Consider the following 10,751-nt stretch of genomic DNA (forward strand, 5'->3'; position numbering starts at 1 on the left):
TAATTTCCCAAAGGAGGGCAAGGTATTAAGAGTCTAGCATGAGCATAAACATGATTGCATACTTGCACAGCGAACCATAGTGCATGACATGGGTAAAAATGGTATTTCATGGATAGTGGACGCACATCTGGGCCAACCTCAAGGATAAAAGGAAAACAAAGAATAAAAGAATATTCCTAAGCGGTGCCGGCATGTTTTAATATAGCCATGCAAAGAACAGTTAATGATCATACAAGTTATATGACTAGAGTTAGAATCAAGTGTGAGATGGAAGGGGAGATCTCCGAGCATTGGTCTGCCATTAAGCGCAAGAGACTTTAAAACTCCTACACAATAACCGGACGTGAGGGGTTACAAGGGATAGATAGGGCTGTCACCACCTGCCACCTACCCCTCAACCGTGGGATATCGTCATATCCAAAGGTTCCCATGTACCCGAGCACCATGCCCGTGTACAAGGAAACTACCTATATCCCCCCAGGACTCTAACCCTACACATGTGTTTTTCAAGTGACGTATCTATCAAGTGTTTCAGTTGTTTCGATCATATGTTACAAATGTTTCATCTAGGTGTTGCAAAAGTAGATCTAGGGTTGCACATGTTGCAATGGGCCCCACCTACTGCAGCCGCCTGCTGTAGCTGCTGGGACGCCGTGCATGCGTGTGCGATGCCTAGGGGATGGAGGCAGGGACGCAGTGCGAGCAGTCCCAGGCGCGTGAAACAGGAGTTGCTAGGGCGTCGTGCATGCATCGTCCATGGGAAGCAAAGGGGAATTGGCATGTGGCCCCGCGTGCATGCGGGCGCTGGAAGTAGAGGGGGCACAGGTGTCCGAATGGGAGGCGCGGAGATTCCTGCATGTACGCGACGCACGTGAAATGGAGTAGCAGCGCTAGTGTCTGGACGCAGGCATCCGTGGCTCCGGATTGCAGGTCCAATCCTAGATACAATACAATTGTACTAAAACCACTATTAACATCTGCATAGTTAAGATACTCCCTGTTCAAAAGGGTGTATATATATGGTAGAAACGTTAATAATTTGTTTCTAATTGCATTGAGCCTCGGGGGTATATATAGGTGCATATATGAAGAGATTTGGAGTACAAGACAAGTTGTACTAGACCTAATAATCAATATTATATCTCTAGGATTCTATCTTTATCTCTAGAGTTCATATATGTTTCCAATTATCTTTAACCATGCATATCTTTTCTTCTAGCATTCCCGCTCGATCATAGTGGAAGAGGATCAGACAATTCTAAACCATGAGATCCAATTTTGGCGAACCTTCTTCCTAGGCGGTAGTGGTCACCCCCGCATCCATGGCCCACCGTTGTTGGCCATCCCAACACCTTAACTCACAACCAAAATCTACAAAACAAAATCTCTATTGCTTTCTCTACTTCTTAGTATTCCCATCTAAAAATAGTAGTTGAAGATTCAATTACCACGAACCTCTAGGCGGTGGCAGTCGGGGCGATGGAGTGCAAAAAAACTGGCGCCCCATGATAGGGAGTAGCAGTCGTTTTGCGTGGATGCCTCTATGTTTCCCAAGGTGGATATATAGGGAATGGTTGGAAAAAGTTTTTTTTCATCCTACCAAAAAAATTAAGATTGACAGTGACTTTACCAAACTATTGAAGATGCTCTTACTTCTAACAATTGCATTGCGATGTTTCATAGTGTAGACGCAATTGAGCTGATTTTAGAAAAGCTAGACAGCTGACTTGTGAGGAAATAAACTATAAAAGCTAGAAGGCATAATGAGAGTAACTTTTCTGTGTTTTGTGTGCCGAGAAACTGAATTTTTATTGCGCATGTCAATAGCAGAAAGCCAACAGGTAGAAACAATAAACAAGAAGAGGAGCTCTCAAAAAAAAAAAACCTAAAAGCTATGGCCCCCCTTTGGTTGGGCTTTTCAACCCGCTTGTGTTTTTTTAAAATCCAAAAGACAACCGAAGAGGTGAAAAGCCACATCTGCTTTAGGCCACAGGCTACTTTTGCTCTAGTACAAAACCCACATCACCTTTTCCCCTGTTTTCACCCGCTTTTGGGCAAAGGAATTATCCACCTGGCACTGGTTAAAACGAATCATTTTCCCTTCTGTTCTGTTCGCATCGCGAGGAAACCCGATGGTGCCGCCCACGACGAGCTCCTCCACTCGCCCGACGAGCGGCCTCCAGTCACGCGGACGCGGCCCCAATGTGCTCCTCCGGCGGCGGCGGGCGAGCGGCACCGACCCCGGCGAGGCCTCCCTCCCTGGTCCGGTGTTCCCTCCCTGCTCCGGACTCCGCCGGGCGAGATCCGGTCCTCTGCTCCCCCCCCCCCCTCGCCCTGCTCCCGGTGAGCACCTCCGCCCCCACGCCAGCATTGGCGCTGCTCCCGGGAAGCACCTCCACCCCCATGCAAGCACCTCTGTCCCCACGCAAGCACGACCTTTGGCGCGCGGGTCATCCCCGACGGCGTGCGCAGCCCGTGTGCCCCATCCCCGGCCATCGGAGAAGACGAGGGAGGAGTCAGAGAGAGATTGACATGTAGAGTCGTGTATGACATGTGGGGCTGCTACTAGCTGCTTTTCCAAATGCTACAGTTGGTCAACCAAATGGCCACACCTGCTTTTCTAAAACCTACGGCTCACAAAAAGCTTTTACAAAAGTCACATCCTAATCAAACATGACCTATAGGTAAAACAAACGAGAGAAATGGCGACCAAATGCGGGAAAGATTAGCGCGGCACCTAACGTGGGGGTGGGGTGCCATTGCCACATCCCACAACCCACATCAGGATTGGAGCAGTCAACAACCGAGAGAGCTGAGCTGTGGCTTCTCCCCCAATCATCGTCAGCACTCAGCAGGCGCGAGGCGAAGCACCGGCAAGGCAGAGCCGCAGCAGATACGGTGGCGGCGCTCGACAGCAGCTACCAGCGTACTCCGTACGTACCGTCCGCTCGTACCGCTACTGCTAGTGGTAGCACAGGCCGGTGGTAGGTTACTCGAAATGGTAAAGCGCCGCTTGGTGCGCAAAACGGCCTGCACGGCACGCGCACACACCCCCGCGTCCTGGTACTGGTACGTCGTCCTCTCTCTAGGCTAGGAGTAGTCTGGTCCGCACCGCCACCGCACATCACATGCCGCCGCCGCCGCCGCCGCCGCGCTCTGCAAGGCAGCTGCAGCAGCCATGCCAGCAGGTGTCTCTCCCAAATCATTCGCCCCCGCGCGCCCACCATAGCATCAGTCCATCTCTCTTCCGCTTTCCCATCGCTCTCGGGCGTCCCTGTCTGCAGAACTCCACTTCGATTTAAGCCACACCGCAATGCTGCGTAAAAGCAACTCTCCCTCCCCTTCCTCCCTTCCCCGTCGCGCTATCTACTTCTCTCTCACCCTCATCACAGCACAGCTCGCAGTCAGTCACACAGGGCTTGCAGCAGCTGTCTGCTGATGCTGATTTGCTGTGAGAGAGAAATATTATTATTTAAGTTGAAGCCAACGGGGCCTATGCTGTGGCCATGCTCTGCTCCCCCTCGATAAGCCGGATTCCAACCTCTGCAGACGAACAAGGAGGCAAGGTACATGTTCAGTTCGTCTTTTCTGATTCTTCTTTCTCCTTCTTATACAACTCCTTCCTCGATTTTTTTTTTTTTAGGGGAAACTCCTTCCTCGAATTCGCCGCTCATGTTCTCTTTTCTTCGATCTTCTATAATAATATATTACTGCGCAGCTGATTTTTTTAGGCGAGATCTGATATGATACTTTCACTTTCACCGTCATCCGTCCATTCTCACCGGACAATCTTAACTTTACACTTGATAAAAAGCTTTTCTGTTAGTAATTTAAATTTAACGAAGGATCTCGTCTCGTCTCCAGTGCTCTTGCTATAGATTGCGATTTTAATACGAGGCTACATATAAATAAATAAAAAAAGAACCTTTCCACTGTGTTTGGTTGCTGCTCTTGAGCAGGCAGGCAGGCAGGTGCTTGAATGCTTCCCCCCTTGCAAGTATGTGGTGTCCACACGTCTATCCTGCTTTCCGCTTCTCCTTTGTTTTCTTCCCTCTTTTATTTATCCATCACTGTTCATGTTCTTGCACTCCACAGTTCACACATGCTCTGCTCTCCCAGATCCATCCATGTACCTTGTAGGGCCTGCCAATTTATCATATTTCCATCCCCTTTTTTCTTGCTGGCATCTACTAAACGCTGAGCATTTTTTTTTCTTTTCTTTAAACGGAACGCTGCCAGTCAAGCAGATGGACAGAGAACAAGCGTAGATGAGTTACACATGCTTGCTTGCTTGCTCCATTTGAGGCCAAATAAAAGGTTGTTGTGTGCGGCAAGATCCTGGACAGGAGACGTCATTGTTTACAGTTTTTTTTTTCATCCATTGACAGCTGCATAGAAGTTGGCAACAATTTTTAACATCATGCTTGCCTTCTTTGAGTTCCCATGCACGTCCCTCTGCTCCTTGCAGCTCATCCTGCTTGCCCTCTTGTGTGTTCTTGCAGCGTGCATTCTGATTGAATTGTTCATAAAGTGATTGGCTGCTCATCGATGGTTGTGGCGGTCATCTGAGCGATGAACCAGTTCGTCCCTAATTGGAGCAGCATGGGAGACACCTCCAGGCCGCTCGGGTGAGCACTAGCTCTGATCCCTTGATTGGTGTATAGAGATCATGAAGCAGAAACATCTTCTTCATCGATCGATTGATTTTCATCTTGTTGCGAGAGGGAGGGATTACCCAAGATTCTGCTGTGTTGTTGCGTGCAGCGAAGACGATGACCTCATTGAGCTGCTCTGGTGCAACGGCCATGTCGTCATGCAGAGCCAGAGCCACCGGAAGGTGCCGCCGAGGCCCGAGAAGGCTGCGGTGGTGGCGCCTCCAGCCCCCGCGTCGGTGCCGCAGGAAGACGAGGGCGGCCTGTGGTTCCCCTTCGCGTTGGCCGACTCGCTCGACAAGGACATCTTCTCGGAGTTCTTCTACGAGGCACCGGCACCGGCACCGGCACCGGCAGCGGTGGCGGCGGCGGTGGCCTCTGGTGGCACCGGCACTGAAGCCGCCGTGGGCAAGTCGTGCAGGGACGACGTTTCAGCGGAGGCCGACAGGCGCGGCGGGCCAAGGGCGGGCGTGCCCGGTGTCCGAGGACCCGTGCGACCTGATGCCGCCGCCCAAGTCGACGCCCGCGTCCTGCTCCAGGCAGCAGACCATGAGCTTGGCCAACGGCGGCGACAATGCCGGCGATCTCTCGGACCTCGTCGTCCTCCGTGCGGGGAGCGCGGGGAAGTCGGCTGCGGCAGCGGCGGTGGCGGTGGCGGAGGCCGGCGCGTCGTCGATGCTGAGCGCGATCGGGTCCAGCATCTGCGGGAGCAACCAGGTGCTGGTGCAGCGCGCGGTGGGCGCGCCGGGGCGCGCGAACGCGAATGCCATGGGCGGCAGGGGCAACGAGGCGTCCTCGTCGGGGCGGTCCAACTACTGCTTCGGCACCGCCACCGCCACCACCACCACCACGACCGAGCCCACGAGCACCAGCAACCGGAGCAGCAAGCGCAAGCGGCTCGACACCGAGGACTCGAAGAGCCCCAGCGAGGTCTCGCCTCTCCTTCTCGACGACGATTGCCTTGTCGGCCCGTCTATTATTGTTTAATAACAACGCTCCCGGCAATGGTACGATCATGCAGGACGCGGAGTCGGAGTCCGCCGCCATGTTGGCGCGCAATCCGCCGCAGAAGATGACGACGGCGCGGAGGAGCCGCGCCGCCGAAGTGCACAACCTCTCGGAGAGGGTGCGTGACGACTGACGACAACTCCTTGCTGGCAGTTGCCTCGTTCAACAGTCGACGACGTTGTCTGACATGGATGTTTTTGTCCCCAATGTTGCAGAGGAGACGAGACAGGATAAACGAGAAGATGAGAGCCCTGCAGGAGCTCATACCTCACTGCAACAAGGTTAGACATCACTGGACAAGCAGTAGCTCCATTATCACTTTCATCATAACCTGTGGACAGTGTTTTATACAGTAAATCAGTAATAATCTTGTAATTGCATTACGTGAAGCAGACGGACAAGGTGTCAATGCTCGCCGAGGCGATCGAGTACCTCAAGTCGCTGCAGCTGCAAGTGCAGGTCAGTGAGACAGCGACCACGTCCTCCTTCGGCGTGCAAGTGCAAGTCGGTCACTGACACTAACCGTAGGCAACATGCAATGCAGATGATGTGGATGGGCAGCGGCATCGCGGCGGCGCCGCCCGCGGTGATGTTCCCCGACGTGCACCAGTACCTGCCGCGGATGGGCGTCGGGATGGGCCCGGCTGCAGGCGATGCCGTCCATGCCGCGGCTGCCGTTCATGGCCGCCCCGCAGCCGGTGGTGCCCGCCAACGCGCAGGTGAACGTGAACCCGGTGCCGGGCTACCGGGGTCCACCACCACATGCCGGCGGCGGTGGGCATCACGGAGCCGTACGGGCACTACCTCGGCGTCAACCATCTGCAGCCGCCGCCGTCGCAGGTCCAGGTCCGCCGCGTCCCCTGCCTGCCTGCCTGCCTGCTGCATTAGTTTTGTAGTATGCTGTGTGCCAGTATGCATCTGTTCCTGACAAGTTTGGGCAGCACTACGCGCAGGGCGTGGGGTACTACCCGTCGCTGGGGGCGAAGGCCGTGCAGCAGCAGATTCCAGAGCCTCATCACGTGCCGGGCCCCCGGTGGCAGCATGCCAGCCGGCGCCGCGCCCGGAGTGCTGCCCCCAGAGAGCGCGCCAAGCAGAGGACCAGCAGGTACGGTGCCATGCGCTCTGCTCTTCTCCTCTATCTTCTTCTGGGATCACAGGTTCACAACAACAAAGGTAGCCGTTGGTTTCAAGATGTTTGCTTGGTTACAGCACTTGATAGGAACTGGTCCTCAGTGTACCTACCAACCAATAATGAAATATTTAGCAGCTTTATTAACGAGAAAAAGGAAAGAAAAACGTAAAGCAACCCTAGTGGCTGTCCAATTTCAGAAGAAAAATAGTGTTTTGCTAGATATAGCTCTAGCTTTGGTAGTCGGTATTGGTACATTTTGGGTTCTGTTCGTTTGTCTTATAATCTGTATTTTTTCAGTTTTTTTTCAGCTGGAATAATATTTTTCTCTCGCAACAAATCAGCTGGAACAGTGTTTCGGTTAGTGAAGCGAACCGGCCGAGATCAGAACTGAACTGGGGCCTTTTTGTTTCGCTCGTCCTGTACAGGAATATATTGTTCGCGTGAGTGTCCACGATTTTGCATCTTGAGTTCGCGCCGAATAAACTTTTTAGAGTCTGGTTCCCTCATCATCGTGTAAAGCGAGGGACAAGTACGATACGATACGGTTTGACGGCGCAATGGAGCTACTGTTCGAGTGCTGGAGCCTTTCCATCATTTGCCAAGGGCATCTTTAGTGTGAACTCGGACGAGCTAAGAGTTAGATCGTTTTGTGGGACCCATGTGGTAGTAAAGAATCCTTATTTTCTACCTCCTGACGGTCAGCCCTCAACGATCCTCGATAGATGGTAGAGCTTCAGTCTCTGATAGTTTAAACGGAGAAATGCTTTCTGACCGGGAGCGTCTCAGCGGGAGGAGAAAACTCCAACCCTAAAAACTAATTATCGGAAGAGATATAAAACATGTTTTGAGATTTTAAAGATCTTCTCTCCAGTAGAACGAGAAAATCCAACCCCTAACTAAAAAAATAGTGGATTGGCCTTTTATTTGAGGGGTGGGAGCCTATGATTTGAGGGACTGAAATTTTTTTTAATTGGAGTTGGGTTTGGGGAACTGCTGGAGCTACAAGATCTTCAAAATAATAGTTTTTTCTCATTGGGGGTTAGGAAAGGGAGACTGTTGGAGATGCTCTAATCCCCACTAGAATCTAAGATAACTTTTATTGTTTGGCTAGGGAGAAATGATTCTCACGGAGAAGCAGCTCCAAGGAGTGCGGTTGAATGACCTCTCATTCTTAGTTCTAGCTCCTTAATTCTCGGATAGAGTGATTCTAATCAGCGAGTAGTGTGGAGAGGAGGTGGAAAGTGATTTTGGTGAGAATTGAATTTAGAGTAGTGAAAACGCAGTTCTTTCTCCTAAGTCCTAGTGTAAATGGAGAAGTGATTTTTGTGATTTTTTTTAGTTAATTGAGCAGAGGTAATTTGCATAAAGAAACTCCTCCAAACACCGCGTCAAACTTCAACGCCGATTTCTTGCTTTGACAGACACCTATACATGCATGCATACTCACTCCTGAACACATGCACACACATCCTACCACTATGTGCACCTTTGAAAGACTGAGATTGGGTCATCACAGTCGCCTCACTATCGACGAGCATTGTTGCCTACTATTGAAAAACTATGCTATTTAATACTTGAATAAATCTAAGAAAATACGAGTATCTGTGCCAAGTCAAAAACTACTTAAACATGAATAGACAGGTTCTACAAGGAACCTGACCAACTAAGCTACACTTAATTTGCGAGTCAATTTTTTACCGCAATGAAGCGTTGCGTTCTTAGTTTACCGTGGTGAGATGAAAATTCGTTGCCTCCAGCACAATGCACAAGTTTCTTTTACTCTATATATAGGCATAGAAGGACAAAGTCACAAACAGCCTGTTCGTTTTGTCGTAAACGATTGTGGATTATTTACTGCTGGATGGTTTGGTGTGAGAGAAAAATACTATTTCCAGCTTATAATCCACGATCGTATACGAGCAAGCGAATAGGCTGAAAGCTTTCTTTTCAAAAGTAAAAGTAACAAAGCTGCTTACAGAAGGGGGAAATGCAAGAAAATGATGGGCTAGAAAGGAAACTAGCCTTTTGGAGTTGAGCTTCAGCCCAATCATTAGCAGCACAATGGAGAGGAAGGTTCTGTGCTCTAAAGCTTTTGTTTAGTGGAGTAGCACCGAAAGTAACACCGCTCACTTTTGGGTCCTTATTAACAGGACCTGAAAAAGCTCCCTGAGAAGTAAGAACAGGACGCACTGCGATCGATATGGGAAATGCACTCCCACCCCGTCCATATGCAAGCCACACAAAATAGACACTACCAGCCTGTTTGGCCGGGCTACTCTGGCTCCGGCTATATGCTATAGTGGACAAAGAGCAGATCTGAAGAGGGAAAAAAAAATACTGATTCCTCTTAGCTCCTAATTTATTTGGAGAAGAAAGAAAAAATGTATTTCGATGAACAGTATGGTAAACAGTGCATTAGTTGGAGGAGCCGGAGCCTGGAAGCTCTTCCAAATGGCCCGTATGTATAGTTTATAGCTTAGTGTCTATAAACCATAAACCACTAAGGACTTGTTTAGATGCACTCATAATTACTTCAATCAACTAAGTTTTATCCTAATCTACTTCAACACAAATGAAATTATAGATTGAGGTGGACATGAATTTCAAACGTGGCCTAACCAAATAATAAACATTTCATTTACGTGCTCAATTCAATGTACTCATGTTATTGTGAGGCAGCAAAACCCTAGCCAGTGGTATCTCATGAAAACTACGTACCGTCTGACCATAGTGCCAATAAAATTCGGTAATGAAAAGAAAAATCTGATGCAATTGGACAAGATAAGGTTGCGATGTTACAGTAGGGCCCCTTTCCCACTTGTTCCGCACAAAAAAAAATAGCGCCGATGGTGGGAGAATATGTTTTTACATATATATGCCAAAAGTTAGGTCGTTCTACTTAGAATTGCTCGCCTGGAACGTCAATTGTGTATTTGTATTGTACCTACCTTAATTTGTCTCCAGAGTATACTGGTAAACTGCTTCATATATCTCTCTTATGTCCACAAATGTCCATGGATGGATTTTGAGCATCATATTGCAGTTTAACCAATTTATTTTCGATTTTATCTGATTTCTTCTTCTTCTTTGCAGGGTGACTAACCAAAAAGGACAAATCGCATGGCGGGGCTGATGTTTAATTTGACAATTATGAAAATAAAAAGGAAAAAGAAAAGAAAATAGACTGCACAAAAGGAAAAGCTGATGAAATAACATGGGGCATTTTCTTTAGCAGCCCCATTTTGAGATCTGTGCAGAAATTTAGAAGGGGTTGATCTCTTAACAGATTGTACTTAGCATGATTTTTTAGTTGGAACCATGCTAATCTTTAGTTTATCTTCTCAATTCTTGAGTTGAGATGGGTATGTAGCTGAGAGGGTTAGAGCTGGTGCTTCTGTTTTGCTGTCTCTAGATGCAATGCAAAATGAGAAGTTCATGAGCTTATTATTAAAACACCAAAGGCAACTGTAATTGTTGGTGTTTTATTATTTGTGCAGTTTCCATTGTACATAATAGAAGCGCTCAAAGAGCAAATATTTTTGTTCTTGTGCTACTGCCGCAGAAAGTTCCTTTTCCTTTACTGCTATTCCGACTTTTATATATTTACTACAATTCTCTTCATATTGTACTTGTTATATTGCTTACACCACTGACAAATCCTCAATGCATGCTTAGGTTCAGGTAAAAATTAAGTGACCTTTTCTGTTGCGTCCACAAAAGTTCAACTTTGGAATTTGATATCTTAATCAATATTAGATCGTATATAGAGATTTCACATGGAAATTATTTTCAAAAGATAAAAATTGCAATGTCATAAACATATACTCCCTCCGTTTCAAATTATAAGTTGTTTTGACTTTTTTGGTGCATTCCATTTTGCTATGCATCTAGATATATTATAGCAAAATAGGTGCACCAAAAAAGTCAAAGTGACTTATAATTTGGAACGGAGGGAGTAG

The 10,751-nt window shown here is 48.5% G+C and overlaps 1 pseudogene; it reads left to right on the plus strand.

The window, feature by feature from the left end:
* The first annotated feature begins 3,066 nt into the window (after positions 1 to 3,066).
* LOC136486944 (transcription factor PHYTOCHROME INTERACTING FACTOR-LIKE 13-like) lies at positions 3,067 to 10,413 on the plus strand (annotated as a pseudogene).
* Positions 10,414 to 10,751: the final 338 nt, after the last annotated feature.

Source organism: Miscanthus floridulus, chromosome 1, assembly GCF_019320115.1.
Source record: "Miscanthus floridulus cultivar M001 chromosome 1, ASM1932011v1, whole genome shotgun sequence".
Taxonomy (NCBI): Eukaryota; Viridiplantae; Streptophyta; class Magnoliopsida; order Poales; family Poaceae; genus Miscanthus; species Miscanthus floridulus.